The sequence below is a fragment of the Panthera pardus genome, unplaced genomic scaffold (assembly GCF_024362965.1).
Source record: "Panthera pardus isolate Hobbes unplaced genomic scaffold, ASM2436296v1 HiC_scaffold_25, whole genome shotgun sequence".
NCBI lineage: Eukaryota > Metazoa > Chordata > Mammalia > Carnivora > Felidae > Panthera > Panthera pardus.
Window position 1 is genome coordinate 55,729,917 of NW_026526821.1, and position 20,977 is coordinate 55,750,893.

Consider the following 20,977-nt stretch of genomic DNA (forward strand, 5'->3'; position numbering starts at 1 on the left):
GGTTCCCTAATCTTGAACTTCTCTGTATAGATATTTGCACTGTGGTTACCATGGGGCTCCCATGAAATATCTTATAGGTATAACAGTCTATTTGAAGCTGATAACAACTTAATTTTGAAAGCATACAAAAACTTTACGCTTTTATTTCTCCCCATTTCATGTTTTTGATATCACAATTTACATCTTTTTGTATTTTTATCCAGGAACAAATTATTATAGCTAGAGCAAAATTAACTAATCATTAAGTTATTCAAATTTAAATTGAATTAAATTTAATTAAAAATTAAAAATAGTATTTTTTGTAAACTTTATACTAGATTTAAACGTTTAACACAACACCATCACACAGTATTAGATATTATGAATTTGACTATATACTTATCTTTATCAGTGTGTTTCATATTTCTGTATGTTTTAATATTGTTACCTAGACTAAATTCTCCTTGTTATTTCCCTTGTGTATATATAATAACTTATATTTTCTGAAGAGTTGCCTGTGGATTACAATTACACTTAAAACAATCTTTTTCAGATTAATACTAATTTAGCTTAAATACTTTACAGAAACTTGTTCCAAGATTGGTCCATTTCCCCCTCCTTTGTGCTATTATTGTCATGTACATTAGATTTATATACATTATTGACTATTTAAACCATTTTTAAAATTATTACTCTATGCAGTTGTCCTTCAAATTATATGAGAGAAAAAAAATATTACCAAAAATAGAAACATAAGGTTTACCTAGTTAGTTACCTATACTAGTCCTCTGTATTTCTTTCTGTGTATTTAACTTATTATCTGGCATTCCTCACATTATACTGAGCCTAAATAATTACCTTTCGTTTTTCTTGTAGGATGGTCTGCTAGCAAGAAATTCTCTGTTTTTATTTGTCTGGGAGTATCTTAGTTTACTGAATGTGGTAGTCTTGATTAATATTCTTTTTCTTTCAACACTGAATATATCACCCTATTGCTTTCTGTTCTCCATGCTTTTATAGTGAGAAGTAAGTTGCTGATTTATATTGAAAATCTTTTGTGTGAGATCAGGCCTTTATTTACTACTTGCAATTTCCTGAAAACATTGGGGTTGATAATTTTGCCAGTGTTTATGTTGCTTTTAACGTATGGGTAGATTTATAAAAGTCCTCACTGCACATTACTGGATAGCCTGCCTCCAAGCTCTGTTTTACATGGATGTTTATCAAGTGTTTTCATACACATGAAGAAGTTACTGACAAATCTTTCAAAATTTCCAAGTGCAAATCAAGTGGCTACAACAAAAAGAGGTAGAGTGGACATGGAAAGATATATCCCTCAACTCTACAGATTTTGTTACTTGATTTCTACGTGGCTACATTTTTTTCTAAAAAAAAGTGAATTTTATGATTTGAATTCTCCATTATTAAACATTTTTATGGAGGTCATATGTTTTTTTCTTTGCATTTATTGTACATTGAGATGGTGGGAGTATTTCTAATAGATAAATATTATTTAGTTATTAACTATTAGTAGGCAAAACTATTTCATATCTCTTTCATAAAATAACTTAAAAGAAAAACATACAGGGTGCCTGGGTGACTTGGTCGGTTAAGTGTATGACTCTTGATTTCAGCTTGGGTCTTGATCTCAGGGTTGTGAGTTCAAGCCCCATATTGGGCTCCATCCTGGGCATGAGCCTACTTAAAAAAATTTTTTAAGTCCTGTTTTATAATAGCTAAATACTTCATGTTTTGCTCCTAACAGAACATTTTATTTGCATTCAAAGAATTTAATATCACTTATTAACCAATATGGGCCAAGGTTTTTTGCAATTACATGGTATATAATAAATAAAACTAGGGCAACTTTAAACTACTCAATCTCTTTTATATTGCTTTCAAGAGAAAAGATAGTAAGGCATCAAAATACTTACTCCTTTTTTCCCTTTTTTCTCATCTTATAAGTCAAAAAACAACTATAATCACATAAAGACTTGGTAAATCAATTTGAGTTTATGTTACATGTTTGGAGCTGCAGAAGAATGTCTGAAGATGGCCATATATTTTCAGAAGGTATGTGCAGTCATATGTTTAATATGTGTTAACAAAGAAGACATTTGGATGAAGCTTCTATTTAAAAACTATTGTATCTGTCAATGGATATTTGAGCTGTTTCCGTAATTTGGCTATTGTAGATAACGCTGCTGTAAACATCGAGGTGCATGTACCCCTTTGAATTAGGAGTTTTGTATTCTTTGGGTAAATATCTAGTAGTGTGATTGCTGGATTGTAAGATAGTTCTATTTTTAACTTTTTGAGGAACCTCCGTATTGTTTTCCAGAGTGGTGGCACCAGTTTGCATCCCCAATAGTATAGGAGGGTTCTCTTTTCTCCACATCCTTACCAACACCTATTGTTTGTTGTGTTGTTAATGTTAGCCATTCTGACAGGTGGAAGGTGATAGCTCATTAGAGTTTTGATTTGCATTTCCCTGATGATGAATGATGTTGTGCATCTTTTTATGTGTCTGTTGGCCATTTCTATGTCTTTGAAAAAAAATGTTCCTGACTTCTGCCCATCTTATAATTGGGTTATTTATTTTTTGGGTGTTGAATTTTATAAGTTCTTTGTATATTTTGGATACTAACCCTTTATCAGACATGCCATTTGCAAACTTTCTTCTCCTATTTTGCATGTTGCCTTTTAGTTTTGTTGATTGTTTCCTTCACAGAAGCTTTTTATTTTGATGAAGTCCCAATAGTTTCCTTTTGCCTTTGTTTCCCTTGCCTCAGGAGAAAAGTCTGGTAAGAAGTTGCTATGGCTGATGTCAGAGAGGGTACTGCCTGTGTTATGCTCTAAAAATTTGATGGTTTCCTGTCTCACATTTAGGTCTTTAATCCATTTTGATTTTCGATGACTGGATAAGGAATATGTGATTATATATATATATATATATACACACACACATATATATATATATACACACACATATATATACATATACATATACATATTTATTATATATTTATTTATAATATAAATTTTAATTTATATTTTAAAATACATTTTATTAAATATTTTAATTATATTCATTAATTAATATTAAAATTAATTTTATATTAATAAAATAATTATATTAATGCATCTTAATATTAAATTAAATATTAAATATTAAAATCAATAATAAATTAAAAATTAAAATTAAAATTAAATAATTTAATTATATATTTATAATAGTATAAATTTTAATTTATATTTTAATATATTTTATTAAATATTTTAATAAATTTTATTATATTTATAATATTATATATTTTAATATTTATATTATATATTTTAATATTTATATTTTATATATATATATATATATATATATATATATATATACTGGAATATTACTCAGCTAAAAAAAAGAATGAAATCTTGCCATTTGCAATGACATGGATGGAGCTACAGAGTTTTATGCTAAGCAAAATAAGTCATTCAGAGAAACACAAATACCATATGATTTCACTCCTTTGTGAAATTGAAGAAACAAAACAAATCATCATAGGGATGAAAAAGAAAAAGGAAAACCAATAAATGGACTCAACTATAGAGAACAAACTGATGATTTCCAGAAGGGAGGTGGGTGAGGGGATGCGTGAAATAGGTGATGGGGATTAAGGAGGGCACTTCTTGTGATGAGCACTGGGGGTTGTATGTCAGTGTTGAGTCACTATATTGCACACCTGAAGCTGATACTATGGTGTATTTTAACTAACTGGAATTTATATAAAAACTTAAAAATAACAAAAATACAACAACAACATTATTATATCTTATGCTTTGTTCTAATCGCTAGGGAGAAAAATTTTCCAGAGACAAATACATAAGTCAAACTCTGTGATTTAAGATCAGTGGCTCATTTTATCATCAAAATAAAAAAAAAAAATTGGGAGCACCTGGGTGGCTCAGCTGATTGAGCATCTGACTCTTGATTTTGGCTCAGGTCATGATCCCAAGGTTGTGGGATCGAGCCCCATGTTGGGTTTCACACTGGGTGTGGAGCCTGCTTGGTATTCTCTCTCTCTCTCTCTCTCTCTCTTTCTCCCTCTGCCCCTTTCCCCAGCTCACATGCTCTAGCTCTAAAAAAAGTAAAATACAGAGAAATAAATAAAAAATAAAAAAAATGATTCTTTCAGGAACAACTCACCCAAATTTAAAATGATTAGCATTAAGTGAACGCAATCTTTCTTTTTCTTTATCCCATCAAATTTGTTTAGGGATGATTTTACAGTAGGTTTACTATATTGCAGTTTATTGTTTTTACTATTAACAGTAATATAAATATGTTCTTTGACAGGTTGACAAGTGGTGTAGAACCTACAGTTGTAATTACTTTTTTATTTTTGAAGAATGGACTCCTTTAAATATCAGGAATGGTTCAAGTTATGTGTAAGAACTAAAGTTTATTACAAATTTTAAGGAAGAAGAATGTAAGAGAGATTGAGCAGGACTCTGGGAAATCTGGCTGCCATTTTTATGTCACACCAGCTTCATAGATCAAGGATGGGTCTACTAGGTTAAAGCGTCATAAAAGTACAAGCACAAGTTCATTTGATTTTATGTTCATTCATTTTCATTGAATTTAATAGGTGTTCCGAAGATCCCATAAAGTATTTTCATAATATATCCCAATATATTAATATCAAATTTCATCATAATGTACTCTCTATCATGGAGGAGTCCTTGCTTTAGTAAATTTAAGAAGTTAATTCATAGAGAAAGAAATAATTGCCTTTCAAAATGTGACTAGGTGGATCAGTGTGCACAAAATTCACTAAGTCTGTCTGATGTATACCGTGTGTTATAGTTGAATGGCCATTCATATTTCTAAAAGTTATCTTATGTTTAATTATAGGGTATCATCAAACAAGACTTCGGGCTACATTATTGATTGAAAAAAAGAGACGAGACAAATTCTCAAATGTTAAGTAAGGAGAGAGAAAATACTATTGCTTAGTCTCCTGGTTCTTTGTGCGGAATATTTTCTGCTATTACATGTGAGTCTAAAGGCTTGCCCTCCCTTTATTCAACAGCACTTTGTTGTGGGAGGCACTCAGTGTGGCCAGGTTTTAACTGACACTATCACACTGTCAATACAGAAAGAGAAGATAACATTATTGTTGCTTGGCTGCTAGAAGTCTAGAGTGTAGGAATGAAATAAATAATTCATTGTAATCACTGTTATTATAGTGTTAAAAGGAACACCTTTTTATGGAAGGAGTATAGGGTGTGGGTAGATATATGTGACAGAACCCGGAAAGAAAGTGCCTGAATATGATGGAAAGCAAGGAATTTGACAAAATACTGGAATTCAGGTGAGCTAGCCATAAACATCTACAGGATGAGGGACCTGCTAACCATCCAAGGACTGATGTCCAACAGGCACTTACCTATATACTTCCGAATGGGAAAGGCTTTGAATAGGCATCTAAATAAAGAATCCATTAGCACAGTACAAATTCTGTCCATTAATTGTCTCCTCTATGGTGAGAACATTACGGAGAAGAGGGCAGAATTCTATAAATCCTCAGACTGAAGCAAAGAGAAGATAATGGTATACGGAGGCTTGGTAATGTAAGTTTCAAAGAAGAGACAATAGCAAGTAGAGAAAAACATCTGGTAGGTTAAGGACTGAGACAAATGCTTTGCATTTGGGAAGAGATGCATCATAGGTTAGCTTTGGCAGAGCTGTTTTGGTGAGAGGGTTGAGTTAGAAGCAGTACCCTCAGGAAAAATGACATTGAGAAACCGGAGAACATATTCTAGCTTCCGGTACCATGTTCCGTCGGAACTTTTCCCCTTTTCCTCTTTCTTTGCTCCTTGCTTGTGTGCTGCCTTCCATTCCTCCCTCCTTTTTTTTCCATTTTATTCTACTTTTTGTGCAAAGGGAGAAAGAGGTGGGTCACTTGAAAGGAATGTAAGAATCTTTAACCTTTTGAAGTCACAGAGCTCTCTGAAAATATTATTCCCCCTCTCCCAACAAAGAGGTACAAACACCCACAATTTTATAAGCCAGTTCAGGAAGTTTTCGACCACTTTGAAATCCATTCGTTAGGTCAAAAGTTTTCAGTGGATGCCCAGTTAAGAAGCTCTGCTAGCAAATCCTAGGGTCCAGGTGGTAGGGGCACGGATATATGGAGGTAAGTGGGTAGACCACTTTAGTATAAAGAAAATAAATTTCCTGCCATTCCTCTCTTTTTTCTTTGCAATAAAATATAATGTAAATGATTTGGGCTCAGTAGATTGGGAACATGCGTTCATTTATTTAACGGTTTCCAAGAACCCGGTGTTAGACTTGATGTCTGGAATACAAATGATAATAAAATGGCGCTATGCCCTCAAGATGCTCACAGCCCTTACCAGGGAGATGAGGGGTCAACAAAGGAGGACAGTGCAACAGGGGGTGCTCTCTATCAAATCCACATATGGGATGCTTTCTCATATACATGGAGAACTGTCTCATAGGATCACAAAGTTAGTTCTTTGATTTTTTTTTTTTCGTGATTGCAGTAAAGTTTTTAAGACTAACATTTTTGTAATACTGAAATGGTTTAAGCGTCAACACTTGACAAAGGTCTACCTCTTCCCCCATGATCCAAGAAACAGGGTTGGGGTCATAGCTGTATCTACCATCAGAGCTGGATTCAAGCCCAGGAAGTAGGGTTGTCATCTGCATGACTTCGGAAAAGGGTACTTTTTCAACACAAAATTCAGGCCTTTTACTTGGAAAGGAACGTTATTAACAGAAACATTGGTTTGCTGTGTATGTTAATAAGCTAAATACATTTAAAGAACTCAACTCAGGATCTGACACAAAATAAGCAAAAGAAGTTTGTAAGTGGTTATTATTATTATTACTGAGTATGTAACTGTGCTGGTTTTTAATTTTTTTTTAACATTTATTCATTTTTGAAAGGCAGAGAGACAGAGCACGAATGGGGGAGGGGCAGAGAAAGAGGAAGACACAGAAACAGAAGCAGGCTCCAGGCTCTGAGCTATCAGCACAGAGCCTGACATGGGGCTCGAACTCACAGACCGTGAGATCATGACCTGAGCCGAAGTCGGTCACGTAACCTACTGAGCCACCCAGGCACCCCTGTGCCGGGTTTTAAATTAGAAATGTTTGATATGGTTGGAAATCCCTAGATATATTATTAAAATACTCACATTATTTGAGACAATCATCAGGCAAAATTAAGATGATGCCTTGTTGATAAGCTAGTTGTGAAATGATTAAGATTGTATATCTTTTATAAGAGACAGTCAAGTGGAATGTAGGTTAACACCAGGACAGAGTGCTAAAAATATCAATGAAAATTAGAAAAATCCAAAAAAGTGCAAAGGAAAATAGGGAATTGTTTAAAAAGGCCATTATTTGGGGATTTTATTTTCAGCCAAGATGGAGTGACAGAGACTGGGTTTACTTTCCCCCTGAAGTAACTGAAAACAGAACCAAATATATGTAGCAATGATTTTTAGATATTGGACATTGGGCAACATAGGACAATGACTCCTGAGACAGGAGACAGAGATGAGGTGATATGAGCCGTATAACTGACTCAGGTACTGCCTAAAGAGCATTTCTAGGCTTCAGCACGAAATAAAAGAACCCAGTCAGAGCCCAGAAGACTGCTTGAATTCAGGATCTACGTAAACCACCATATTGGACCACATCTTCACAGCATTTTTAATTGCTTTTCTGACAATGGCTCCTGTGCTCCTCTGATGGTGGCCATCTTGAAGAAAGAAGCTCATGTTTCCAGTGTGGAAACTTCATACCTGTTTCTGGATGGACTAAAACAGAAATTCTGTGCAAATTATTATTTGTCTGCTCTACCTGGCTGGGGGTAATTGAAGGACTGATGCAAAACTCTTGACTATGGTTTTCCTAACTCACAATTCAGTCAATGTGGAAAAGTGGCAAGCATTGCTCAAAGACATTTTTTAGGGTGGATGAAAAAATCCTCCAGCTACTTGAAGCAAAAGACTATGGTTGAGAAAATAAATGCCTGGGTTGGCTATACTATGAGGCAAAATATAGATTTTAAGTCAAAAACTGTTAGAAAATATAAAGAAGAATTTTAGATACTTATAACAGTCAATTTCTCAAGAAGGTATGAAAATTATAACCATAAATATACCAAACAACAGAGCCCTAAATACATAGGAAACAAACATTGACATATCTGAAAGGTAAAACAGAGAATTCTACTATTACTGCAGTTGGGGACATCACTACTCCACTTTCTGCAAACAGAACATCTAGACAGGACATCAGTAATGAAATAGATGATTTGGACATTATTATAAAGCAGATCTTACAGACATATATACCCACCCACCCAATAATAATAGAATACACATTCTTCTCAAGTGCACATGGAACATTTTCCAGGACAGAGCTCATGTTCAGCCACAAAAGTTTCAGCAAATTTAAAAAGAATGAAATCTTACAAAACTTCTTTTCTGGCCATGATGGAATGAAGCTCTAAATCAGTAACAGAAGGGAAAAAAAGAAAATTTACCAATTTTTGGAAATTAAGCAAGATACTCTTAAACAACAATGGGTTCCTGGGTGGCTCAGTCGGTTAAGTGTTGGACTTCAGCTCAGATCATGATCTGATCTCGTAGTCTGTGAATTTGAACCCTGCATGGGGTTCTGTGCTGATAGCTTGGAGCCTGGAATCTGCTTTGGAATCTGTGTCACCCTCTCTCTCTCTGTCCCTCCCCTGTTCATGCTCTGTTTTTCTGTCTCTCTCAAAAATAAACATTAAAAAAGACTAATTTAAAGAAAATAAACAAATGGATCAAAGAAAAAATCCAAGGGGAATAAGAAAATACTTAGGGATAAATGAAATGAAAGTCATATAAAACTTACAAGATGAGAGGAAGATCGTTCTGGGAGGGAAATTTATAGCAATAAATGCTATAATTAAAAAAGAAGAAAGGTCTCAAATTAACGACCCAACTTTACATTCTGAGGGACCAGAAAATTAAGAGAAAAGCATACTCAAAGGTAGCTGATGGAAGGAAAAGATACCAAGTAGAAGAGAGATTCAATGAAATAGAATAGAAAACAATAAAGAGAATGAATGACATTAGCAGCTAGTTCTTTGGAAACATCAACAAATTGACAAAATTTTAGCTAGACTGACATAGAAAAGAGAGAAGACTTAAATAACCAAAATCAGAAACATGTGTAGAACATTACTACTCATCTTACCGAAATAAACTGGATTATAAAAGAATACTATGAATAATTATATGCCAACAAAACAAGATAACCTATATCAGATGGACAAATTTCTACAAACATATAATTTACCAAAATTAACTCAAGATGAAATAGAAAGTCTGAACAGATTGATAAAAATTAAAGACATTCTATAAGTAATAAAAAGCTTCCCAACAAAGAAAAGTGCAGAATCGGATGGCCTTGCTTCTGAATTCTATCAAGCATCTAAAGTGGAGTTAGGGGCGCCTGGGTGGCTCAGTCGGTTGAGCGTCCGGCTTCGGCTCAGGTCACGATCTCGAGGTCCATGAGTTCGAGCCCCGCGTCGGGCTCTGTGCTGACTGCTCAGAGCCTGGAGCCTGTTTCACATGCTGTGTCTCCCTCTCTCTCTGACCCTCCCCCGTTCATGCTCTGTCTCTCTCTGTCTCTCTCTGTCTCAAAAATAAATAAACGGTAAAAAAAAAAAAAATTTAGAACTGCCCTACCCAATTGGCACCATAGGTAGATGTGGCAACTGACCACGTGAAACGTGGCTAGTGAGACTGAGGAAGTATTTAAAAAAATAAAAATAAAAAAAATAATAATAAAGTGGAGTTAACAAAATTCTTTTCAGAGTTTTCTGAAAACGGAAAAGGAGAGAACATTTCCTAACCCATTTTTATGAGATCAGCGTTACCCTGATACCAAAGGCATTTAAAGATATTACAAGAAAGGGGATATCAGAAATATCCCTTATAGATATATATGGGTATATATGCAAATATCTTCAGCAAAATGCTTGCAAACAGAATTTCAGAGCGCATTAAAGGATTATACTGCATGACCAAGTGGGATTTATACCAACAACTCAAGGGTGGTTCAGTATAATAAAATCCATCAACATAATACATCACATTAACATAACAAAGGGGGGAAACACTTGATATCTCAAATGCTGCTTACAAGCATTTGACCAAATCAAAATTCCTTCTGTAATAAAATACACAGAAAAATGGCAATAGAAGGAAAATTCCTCAACATGATAAGGGACATTTGTGAAAAAACCACAGTCCGTGTCATACTCTGAAAGTGGAAACTTTTCCTCTAAGGAGAGGATGAAGACAAAGGGGTCAATTTCAACTGCTATTCAACAGTCTAGTGAGACAATTCGGCAACAAAAATAAATACGTGGCTTCCAGATTGGGAAAAAAAATTAAAACTATCTCTAGTTGCAGATGACATTCTCATATATAGAAAATCCCAAAAAGTCCCAAGCCACTAGAGAAAATAAACAAAGTCAGCAAAGTTTCGGGGTAGAAGTTCAATAGACAAATATTTTTTTTAATTTTTTTTAACTTTTATTTTTATTTTTGAGAGAGAGAGAGACAGAGCATGAACGGGGGGGGGGGGGGGGGTCAGAGCGAGGGAGACACAGAATCTGAAACAGGCTCCAGGCTCTGAGCTGTCAGCACAGAGCCCGATGCGGGGCTCCAACTCACGGACCGCGAGATCATGACCTGAGCCGAAGTCGGCCGCTTAACCGACTGAGCCACCCAGGCGCCCCCCCAATAGACAAATATTAATTGCTGTTCCTGTGTACCAACAACAAACACTCTAAAAAAGGAATTAAGGCAATTTTGTGTATAATGATTTCCAAAAGAACAAAATACCGGGAAATAAATTTAACAAAGGAGGTGGAAGAGGTGTGTGCACAGAACTACAGAACATTAGTGAGTGTGACTTCACATTGTTAAGATGCCAATACTACCCTGAATGATCTATTTACATATTTGATGCTATCCCTATAAAATCCCAACAGCCCTTTTGCCAAAATGGAAAACTTGATCCTCGATTTCATATGGATTTGAAGGAAACCCAAAGAGCAAAATGAATCTTCCAAAAGAACAACGTTGAAGGACTACCTTTTAACAATTTTAAAACTTGCTGCAAAGCTACAGTTCTCTAGATATAGACACCAATGGAATATAATTGAGAGTTCAGGATAAATCAATATACCTATAGCCAGCTGATTTTCACCAAAGATGCCAACATCCTTCAATGGGGTAAAATAGCCCTTCAACAAATAATTCTGGAACAACGAGATATTCACATGTAAAAGATCACAGTTGGACTGACCCTCACCTCACCATGTACAAATAAAATTGTAGTGACATCATAAATACACAAGTGAAAATTATAAAAATCTTAGAAGAAAAAATATGCATAAATGTTCATGACTTAAATGGCAATGAATTCTTATATGCAACACCTAAAGTATGAGCAACAAAGTAAAAACAAGAGACTTTGACAAAATTAAAAACGTTTGTACATCAAAGAGCATTATCAAGGGAAAAAAAGACACCCCACAAAATGGGAGAAAATTTTTTCAAATCACATGTCTGATAAGGGTCTTATCAACAGAATACATAAAGAACTCTTACAATTCAACAATAAAAACAGAAATTATACCATTAATACACAGGGAATAAATAAATATTTCTCCAAAAAATGGATACGAATGACTATAAAATACGTGAAAAAATTCTCACTGCCACTAGCGATTAGGCAAAGGCAAATCAAAACCACAAGGTAAGTTTGTGCATAATTTTTTCATTAAAATTCTTGTTTTGAGATCATTGTAGATTCACTTGTGAAAAAAATGACACAGATTTGCTGAGTACCATGTATATGGTTTCCTCTGGTGGTGCATGTGGACAACTATGGTAAAATGTGAATAATAGGATATTGGCATTGTCATGATCCACCTGTCTTACTCAGATTTCCATAGTTTTACTTGCACGTTGTGTGTGTGTGTGTGTGTGCGCGCGTGTGTGTGATGTGCATTTATGTGAAATTTTATTGGAAGTGTGGGCTCATGTAAACATGGTAAAGTTATAAAACAGTTACTTTCAGGGGCGCCTGGGTGGCTCAGTCGGTTGGACGTCCGACTTCTGCTCAGGTCATGATCTCGCGGTCTGTGAGTTCGAGCCCCGCGTCGGGCTCTGTGCTGACAGCTCAGAGCCTGGAGCCTGTTTCGGATTCTGTGTCTCCCTCTCTCTCTGACCTTCCCCCGTTTATGCTCTGTCTGTCTCTGTCTCAAAAATGAATAAATGTTAAAAAAAAAAAAAAACAGTTACTTTCCCACAAAGATCCCTCTTGTTATCCTTTTACAACCACATCCACCTCTCTCCAGCTCTTCCCCGCATACCCATCCTAAATCCTTGACAACCGCTGGTATGTTCTCCAACTCTGTAGTCTGCCTTTTAAAGAATAGTATATAAATGGAATCCTAAGAGTATATAACCTTTTGGAATGATCTTTTTTTCATTTAATATAATTTCCTAGAGATTCATCCATGCTGTTGCAAATAATAAGAATTCATTGCTTTTTCTTGCTGACTAGTATTCCATGGTAAGGGGATACCTAAATCCTTCAAAACATTTCCTTCTTGAAGGATCTTTGGGTTGTTTCCAGGTTTTAGCAATTAGGAATTACGTTGCGAGAAACATCCGTGTTCGCATTATAAGAAAGTGCCAACCTGTTTTCCAGAGTGACTGTTCCTGTTTATTCCCACCCACAATATATGCGTGATGGAATTTCCTCACATCCTGTTCTATGCAAATAAATAAATAAATAAATAAATAAATAAAAATAAGTAAGACAGAGAATGAGAGTACCTAGACATGATATCAAATGTGTTTCTAGAAAATACGAATTTGATAGATTTGGCTCCATCAAAATTTAAAAATAACTTTTCCTTTGCTAAATACATGGAAGAGACTAAAATAACAGTGTGAAAACTGCACATAATATTTACAAATCACACATCCAACAAAGAACTTCTTTCTGGAATATGTATAAGAACACTCAAAATGTGACAGCAAACAAATAACACAGTTCATCTAGCTATGCTTTATCGAAGTATAAAAGACACTTAACATCATTAGTCCTTAGAGAAAGGCAAACTTAAAAACCTGATGAGATAGCACTGTTCATATAGTCGAAGAGCTAATATGAAAAATACTGACCATTCAAGTGTTGGTGACAATCTGGAGTAACTAGAACTCTCATACATTGCTGGTGGGATTATTATTTTTTTTAAATTTTTTTTAAACGTTTATTTATTTTTGAGACAGAGAGAGACAGAGCATGAACAGGGGAGGGGCAGAGAGAGAGGGAGACACAGAATCTGAAACAGGCTCCAGGCTCTGAGCTGTCAGCACAGAGCCCGACGCGGGGCTCGAACCCACGGACCGTGAGATCATGACCTGAGCCGAAGTCGGACGCTTAACTGACCGAGCCACCCAGGCGCCCCGCTGGTGGGATTAAAAAATCGTACAACTTTTCAAATATTTGGCAGTTTCTTAAAATGTGAAGCAGACATTACCTGTATCATCCAGCCATTATATTCCCTGGTAATTACCCAAGATAAGTGGGAGATGTGTTCACACATCGTAATTGCCAAGTGGCTCCATAAATTGTGGTATATCTATACAAACAGCAGTTGGTAATAAAAAGGTGTGAACTATTGACACACGTAGCAATACGAATGAATTTGAAAACCATTATTTTGAATGAAAGAACCCAGAGTCGGTAGTCTGTGATCTCGTTTTGCATAAAAATTAAAAAAAAAAAACATGTAATCTGATCTATAGAACAACAGATAAATGTTTGTCATCTAGATACTAGATAAGCGGTTGCCTGGGGATAGGATAGGGAGGTTGAAGAGGGAGGGATTACAAAAGGGTGATCAATATATTCCTTATTTTGAATGTGTTGGTAGTTTCATCAGTGTGTGTGTACGTGTGTGTGTGTATGTCAAACCTTACCAGATTATTTTATACTATCTCTCTTTCTATCTCTCTTTCTATCTCTATCTCTGTCTCTATCTCTATCTCTATCTCTATCTCTATCTCTATCTCTATCTCTATCTCTATCTCTATCTCATTTCTATCATGTATATTTATATCTATTTGTATCATCTATATCGATACAGATAAAGTGTATGTCAATTTTGTGTCCATGGAGCTGTGTATTAGAATTTACCAGAAGGGTAGGAGTGGTTAGTGAAGAAACTAATAAGTATAAAATTTACATAGGCAATATGTATATGGCAGTAAGCATGGACATCATTAAAAGTACCACTAGACACCAACATGTTTTATTTTTTTATTTTTTTAACGTTTATTTATTTTTGAGACAGAGAGAGACAGAGCATGAGTAGCGGAGGGGCAGAGAGAGAGGGAGACACAGAATCCAAAACAGGCTCCAAGCTCTGAGCGGTCAGCACAGAGCCCTTCGCGGGGCTCGAACTCATAGACCGTGAGATCATGACCTGAGCCGAAGTCGGACGCTCAACCGACCAAGCCACCCAGGCGCCCCAACGCCAACATGTTTTAAATCAATGATACATAAAACGGGTAACAGCAACAAAATATTACTAGTGGAAGAAGTGCTTGAATTATTTCATTCATTTTCTGAAAAGAGTAGTAATTAAGGGGAGTGTTACTAATGGTTTCAGAAATTACAAATGAGGGGCGCCTGGGTGGCTCAGTCGGTTATGTGTCCAACCTCAGCTCAGGTCATGATCTCGTGGTTCATGAGTTTGAGCCTGTGCTGGGCTCTGTGCTGACAGCTCGGAGCCTGGAGCCTGCTTCGCATTCTGTGTCTCCCTGTCTCTTCCCCTCTCCTGCTCACACTCTGTCTGTCTCTCAAAAATAAATAAATATCAAAAAAAATTTTAAAAGAGAAATAACAAGTGAATATGTTTTCAATTCAATGGAGACAAATAGTCTTTGCAACAAATAACACTGGAACAATTGAGCTTCTATATAAAACATAAAAAGAAACCTAATTCTCACATCCACTACATGCAAAAATTAACTTAAACCTCATAGTCATAAGCGAAAAGTTAATTCTTCTAGCAGAAAACCTAAGAGAAAAAGTGAGCGAGGCAAACATTTCCTAAATATGAGAAAAAAAAAACCCACAATTCATTAAAGGGAAAAAAAAATGAATTCGTGAAAATTAACATCTCCTAGTAATTGAAAGACACTGTTAATAACATGGAAAAGCAAGCCATAAACTTGAAGAAAACACTTCAAAGTACATATCTAAAAGGGGCATGTATCCCAAATGCATAAAAGAATTCTCATAACTCGATAATTAACAAATGAACAGCCCAATCAAAACAAAGTATTTGAACAAACGCTTCACCAGAAAAAGTTCTGTGCATGGCAAATAGCCATGTGACAAAATGGTCAATATCGTTCCTCATTAGGGAAATGTAATTAAAAGCATAATGACATATCAGTACATACCTACTAAAAAATAACGAAAACTGACACTATCCTATGCCAGTGGGGATGCAGAGCAAATGAAGCTCTCACACATTGCGGGTGTAAAGGCACTTTGCAATACATTTAGGCAGTGTTTTATACAGTTAAACATGCACCTACCATATGACCCAGAAATCCCACTCCTAAATATTTACTCAAGTGAAATGAAAACCTGCATTCACACAACATTTCTTCCAATGGTAACTCATCATCTTTAGGGTATGGCTCAATGGTTTCCAAACTTGCCTATTAGAATCATCTGGAGATTTCTTAAAAAAAAAAAAAAAAAATTCCAAAGCTTAAACCACATCACTGACCAATTAACTCAGAACCCCTGGACTTGAGATACAAGCAAGAGTATTTTTTGATGCTCCCTGTGTGAGTCCAGGGTACAGACAAGCTTGGGAATCACAGGTAGAGCTTAAAGGGCATAATCACTATTTAATATGAATTATTTTACTGCAAATTATAGGCACTGTAACAGAATGAAAGTAAGGGGGCAAAAAAGGAACCCACACAGAATTCCTGATGAAAAATATAGAAGGGACCAACAGATGCTTGAAATATGATGAGGCTTTGGGGTAAAGGGACAATACTCAATAACTGACAATTTAATTCTTAATAAATGATGACGTAATTCCCACTGCCTTATCACGGTCAGTGTTTGCAATCATTCCTCAAGTCTACGGAAGTTTTATTTGATTGTTTGAAGTTTTCTTTGATTTTTTTTTTCGGACACTCTCCAAAATTAGCACAGTAGAATTTACAAGATATGTTTAAAAATTAATTTGAACTTATCCCCTTCTTTTCACTCTAAAACAGCACACACACATGTATTATGTGCTTTCACCTAGACACACTCATGATTTTTTTTAATGTATCAAACAGACACCTTTTAGTTGTAATTCATCTGGCATTCAGCATCACTGTTTGCATAATTTTGGCAATGATCAGTATTCCTTAGTGAGTGTTGCTTCTAAGCATTCTTGGAGACTCCATCCAAATCAACATACTGTTGGATATAAATACATCCTTGATCCTATTTTATTATTGAAATAGACTAGCCACAGAGATAACTGGGGGAGTCATTTCCGTGAATTTAAGAGTGAGGTCATTCACAAATTAATTCTGCAATTTCCCTCTGGCCTGTCTGCAAAATACAATAGACACTCTAATATATTTCAGTTTTATTTCCTACCACCAGCTTTTATTAAATAGGTTTTCTACTTTTTTTCACTCAGAGAAGTTGAGCTGCTTCTTTCTTATATTTCTGCTCCCCTGGCCAAAGATCTTGGCTCTCCAACTCTTACAAAACACGCATGCACACACACACACACACACACACACACACACTCGCATGCACACACGCACGCACGTATGCACACACTCACACATTCTCCCTCCAATCCTCCTCTTGTAGCACTTCTAATAATACCCACTCTGCAACATCTGTCTGCTTGTAACTCTACCTCAGTACTCACATAAAGTACTTCTTTACCTTGCCTCCTGGTCTCCATTGTGATGGTTCATGTTATGTGTCTCAGTTTAAATTAATTTCTGTATAGTGTATTTATCACAGCAATCACCAGACGCAGTCTAAACCCTGAATGTAAAATGTCACCGATAGTTTATAAGACACATAACATGAAAACGTCATTAATCTACATTTAAAGAGCAAAGTGCTTTCTGACTTTATAGTGAGATCAGTTGAAGATATTTCACTATATGTATCGTATGTATCAAAAGCTATATAAATATTCCCTGACGTCTGGTCTGTGCAGCTTAAACATATCTATTTTTTTAAATTTTTTTATTTTAACGTTTATTTATTTATTTTTTGAGACAGAGAGAGACAGAGCATGAACAGGGGAGGGGCAGAGAGAGAGGGAGATACAGAATCTGAAACAGGGTCCAGGCTCTGAGCTGTCAGCACAGAGCCCGACGCGGGGCTCGAACTCACGGACCGCGAGATCATGACCTGAGCCGGAGTCAGACGCTTAACCGACTGAGCCCCCCAGGCTTCCCTTAAACTTATATTTTTAAGATATTTTTTATATCTGTATACCTGTAAATATGTTTGTAAAGTAGTTTGAGTGGTTTGAAAATAAACCCAAGTTTGCATTTTTAAAATATGGGGGAGTAATTATGGTGATAACTAAGTCAATTAATTTGATATCATTGTTGAAATATTGGGGCTGAACCTGCACTTCTTTCTATGGATCGTATTTTATTGAATAGGTGAATTGGATACTATCTCTGCCACTAAGTAGAAGGGAAAAGATCAGGATAACTTTAAAAGGGAGAAAATCTTATTGTATGAAATGAGTGACATCCTTACCTAACTTATTCCACTTTGGAGTTTTCCAGGAAAATTGTAACTGAAAAAGTCAATGTTGGATAAACATGTTCCTGTCATTTAAGACACCACTCTACCCTCCCTCCAGCTCTCTAAATACTTCCTATCCCTGGTGCATCCTGCCGTCCCTCAAATCATGACTGTGGCATGATCTTGCACAACCACTCCCAGTAGCGGTGACTTCTGATGCCGTCATGAAATGTCAGCAAACATGATGACTATGGGAATGTGTCAAGCACTAAATAAAGACCACGGACTGAATAAAGCACCTGGACACAGAAAACTATACATCATCTCCTTTGCTTCCTTTTTGAAAGTTGTCACATACAGGGTATTTTTAGCTGGAAGGGAATGCAATGATTTTGCTTAATGCTCGACAGCTGCTCATTAGGCAGATCAGAAGGAGATAAGCGGGATGAGATATTGGTTAAAACTGCAGAGTAGATACTAGGGATATTCGATTTCAAGTTGTGCACACTGACCTTGAGTGACCTTGAAGGCTTATTTTCCTCTTGCTATTCCTGGCTTTCCCAGCCTTCGAGTTGGGGCAAGAACACTCTCCCAAAATCTCAGTAGCTCTGATCAGAATTTGTAAAGCTTTGGGATTCTTCAAGTCATAGGTTCCCCTTAAAACCACCAACCAAAAAAGATACCTCTGTCATTATCTCATTGAGATGCGATTCTCCTGAAATACAAAGCATGAGAGGGGTGTTGGGATGGCAGTGTTGAGAGAACAAAGTTTGTTTGGTGAAAATCTATCCTTGGTGAGGTTAACGTTATTTTTAATCAAAGTGTCTTCATGTGGTTGGTTACCTTGTCATGAGTTAATTCTATTTCAGATCAACCAAATGGAACGTATCTGAATAGGAAAGGTACAATCAAATGCAAACATATACTTTGGTCAAATGAAGTAAAAGTAGGCAGTTGCCAAGTTCCTAACTCATGGTTACCTACAAATCTGAGTTTTTCAGTTAGTAATTTGTTCTGAGGGGGAAAGATTATGATTTCTTTGTTTTAGGTCATGGGTTCTGAAGACAGTAAAGTTTTTGCTTATTAAATAATTTCAGGTGAGCAGACATGAATAAATGGAGATGTCAGTGTTTTCAAATATTTTTGGTCTAGGGTCACCTGGGTGCCTCAGTTGGTTAAGTGTCTGACTCTTGATTTTTGGCTCAGGTCGTGATCCCACAGTTCTTGAGATCGAGCCCCACGTCAGACTCTGAGCTGACAGTGAGGAGCCTGATTGGGATTTTCTCTCTTCTCTCTCTCTGCCCCTCCCCCAGTCGCTCCCGCTTGCTCTCTCTCTCTCTCTCTCTCTCTCTTTGAAAATAAATAAATAAACATTTAAAATAGAATAAATAAAAGAAAATACTTTTGGCCTATACAGAGTGAGTTTCCTTTCTGGGCCTTCGACCTCTAAGATGATAAGATAATAAGATGAGGACCTGCTTCTTCCAAAGGAATTACTTTGTGTTCCAGAAAAACCTGAGTTCATAAGAATCTTGTATTGTTTTCACTAGCGATCACTGGGGTAAATATTTCATGTTGGCCTAAGTTCCTTTACAGTGCAATGTGATACTGATAATATCAATTTAATTGCTGCAAGAAATGCAAAATTCGATTTTAGTTTGTTGACCTATATTTTTGAAAGAGCTTTGGCCTCTGGCATGTTTTACAGGTTATGCTATTGATTTGAGTGAGATATATAAATATATATATATATATATATATATATATATATATATATATATTTTAAATCGTAGTAATGAAAGCATGATACAGCTATAGCCTGGTCCACCTAAATGAGCTTTGTGAGCAGTCTATCACCTGGGGAGCCATGATGAGTCTGAACAGTCAGCCATGCTGATTATGGGCCCACTGAGAATAGAGGAGGGAAATACCCAGCCAACATTAGCTGTGGGTTTCCACAAATAAGTTGCCTATGGTCAGCATTTCTGATTCCAGCAAGCCTCTACTGCCAACGTTTGAGATGCCATGGGTCCATGCCAACGTTCAGACCGAGTCTGTGCCAGAGCTCCTCAGGGCTGTCCATGGCCAGATCTTTCTGTCAAAAGATCTGACTCACTGTATACATTTCCATTACAATGGGTGATAGAGGAATAAATCCATTTCCCCCCAAAATAGCTATGTTTGTAGAGCCTCTCCAATAAACATTTATAGTATAAAAATGCCCACGCATAACCAGAATCCAACTCTGGAAATGTTTCCCCCAAATGCAGTTCAGTTTCCCAACTCACGTGAAGACAGAGGAAGAAAAAAGACTAAGAATTTCATGTGACGCACAGCTGACACACAACCACCCAGTGAAAATGGTGTTGGATACATCGTCCTAGCCTGTGAATAAGTCATGGGTCAAATCCATTTTATCTTTAACTTCAAAGAGGTTTCGACTACTCAAGACCACCAAGGAGAAACACTTTAAAATTCCTAGCCCAGGGCCATATCATTTACTAATTAAGAACATTTGAAGACAATAAAATCTCTATTTTTGACAAGATACTTTTTCTCCCCCCTCTGAGATCAAGTCAGTTAATAATTTGGAAATATTCAAGTTTTCTCTAAAATGTTGAGCTTTATCTGATCTCAGTAAACGAATTCTTGCTGCAACAAGTCAGGCATTATCATGTTTTGCTCAGAAAAATCACATAGGATGTAAGCCAGCTTCTTAATGGAAATCTGGTTGTAGCTAACCACAGAGGGCAAAGGGGCCATAGGTAACATGAGTTAGCTCGTCTCTGCCAGATCCAGCTGATTTTTTTTTTCTTGGACATGCAGACCCTACTACACGGAGCACTCTTCTCTCTGAAAATGGCTTCTCTCCAAGGCACAGTAAACTACTTTTTCCTCAAGATGAGCGCTGAATTATGTTTGGACTGGAGGAACTTTGCTCTTCAGGGCAGACGTGATGGGCAGACAACACGTGACCCAGGATGAGTCAGTTCATTGGCTGACCACATGTTAGTTGCCTAGAAGGAAGTCTCAAAGCCATTCCATGGCTCCAAGATATGGAGTTTAATTGTGTTC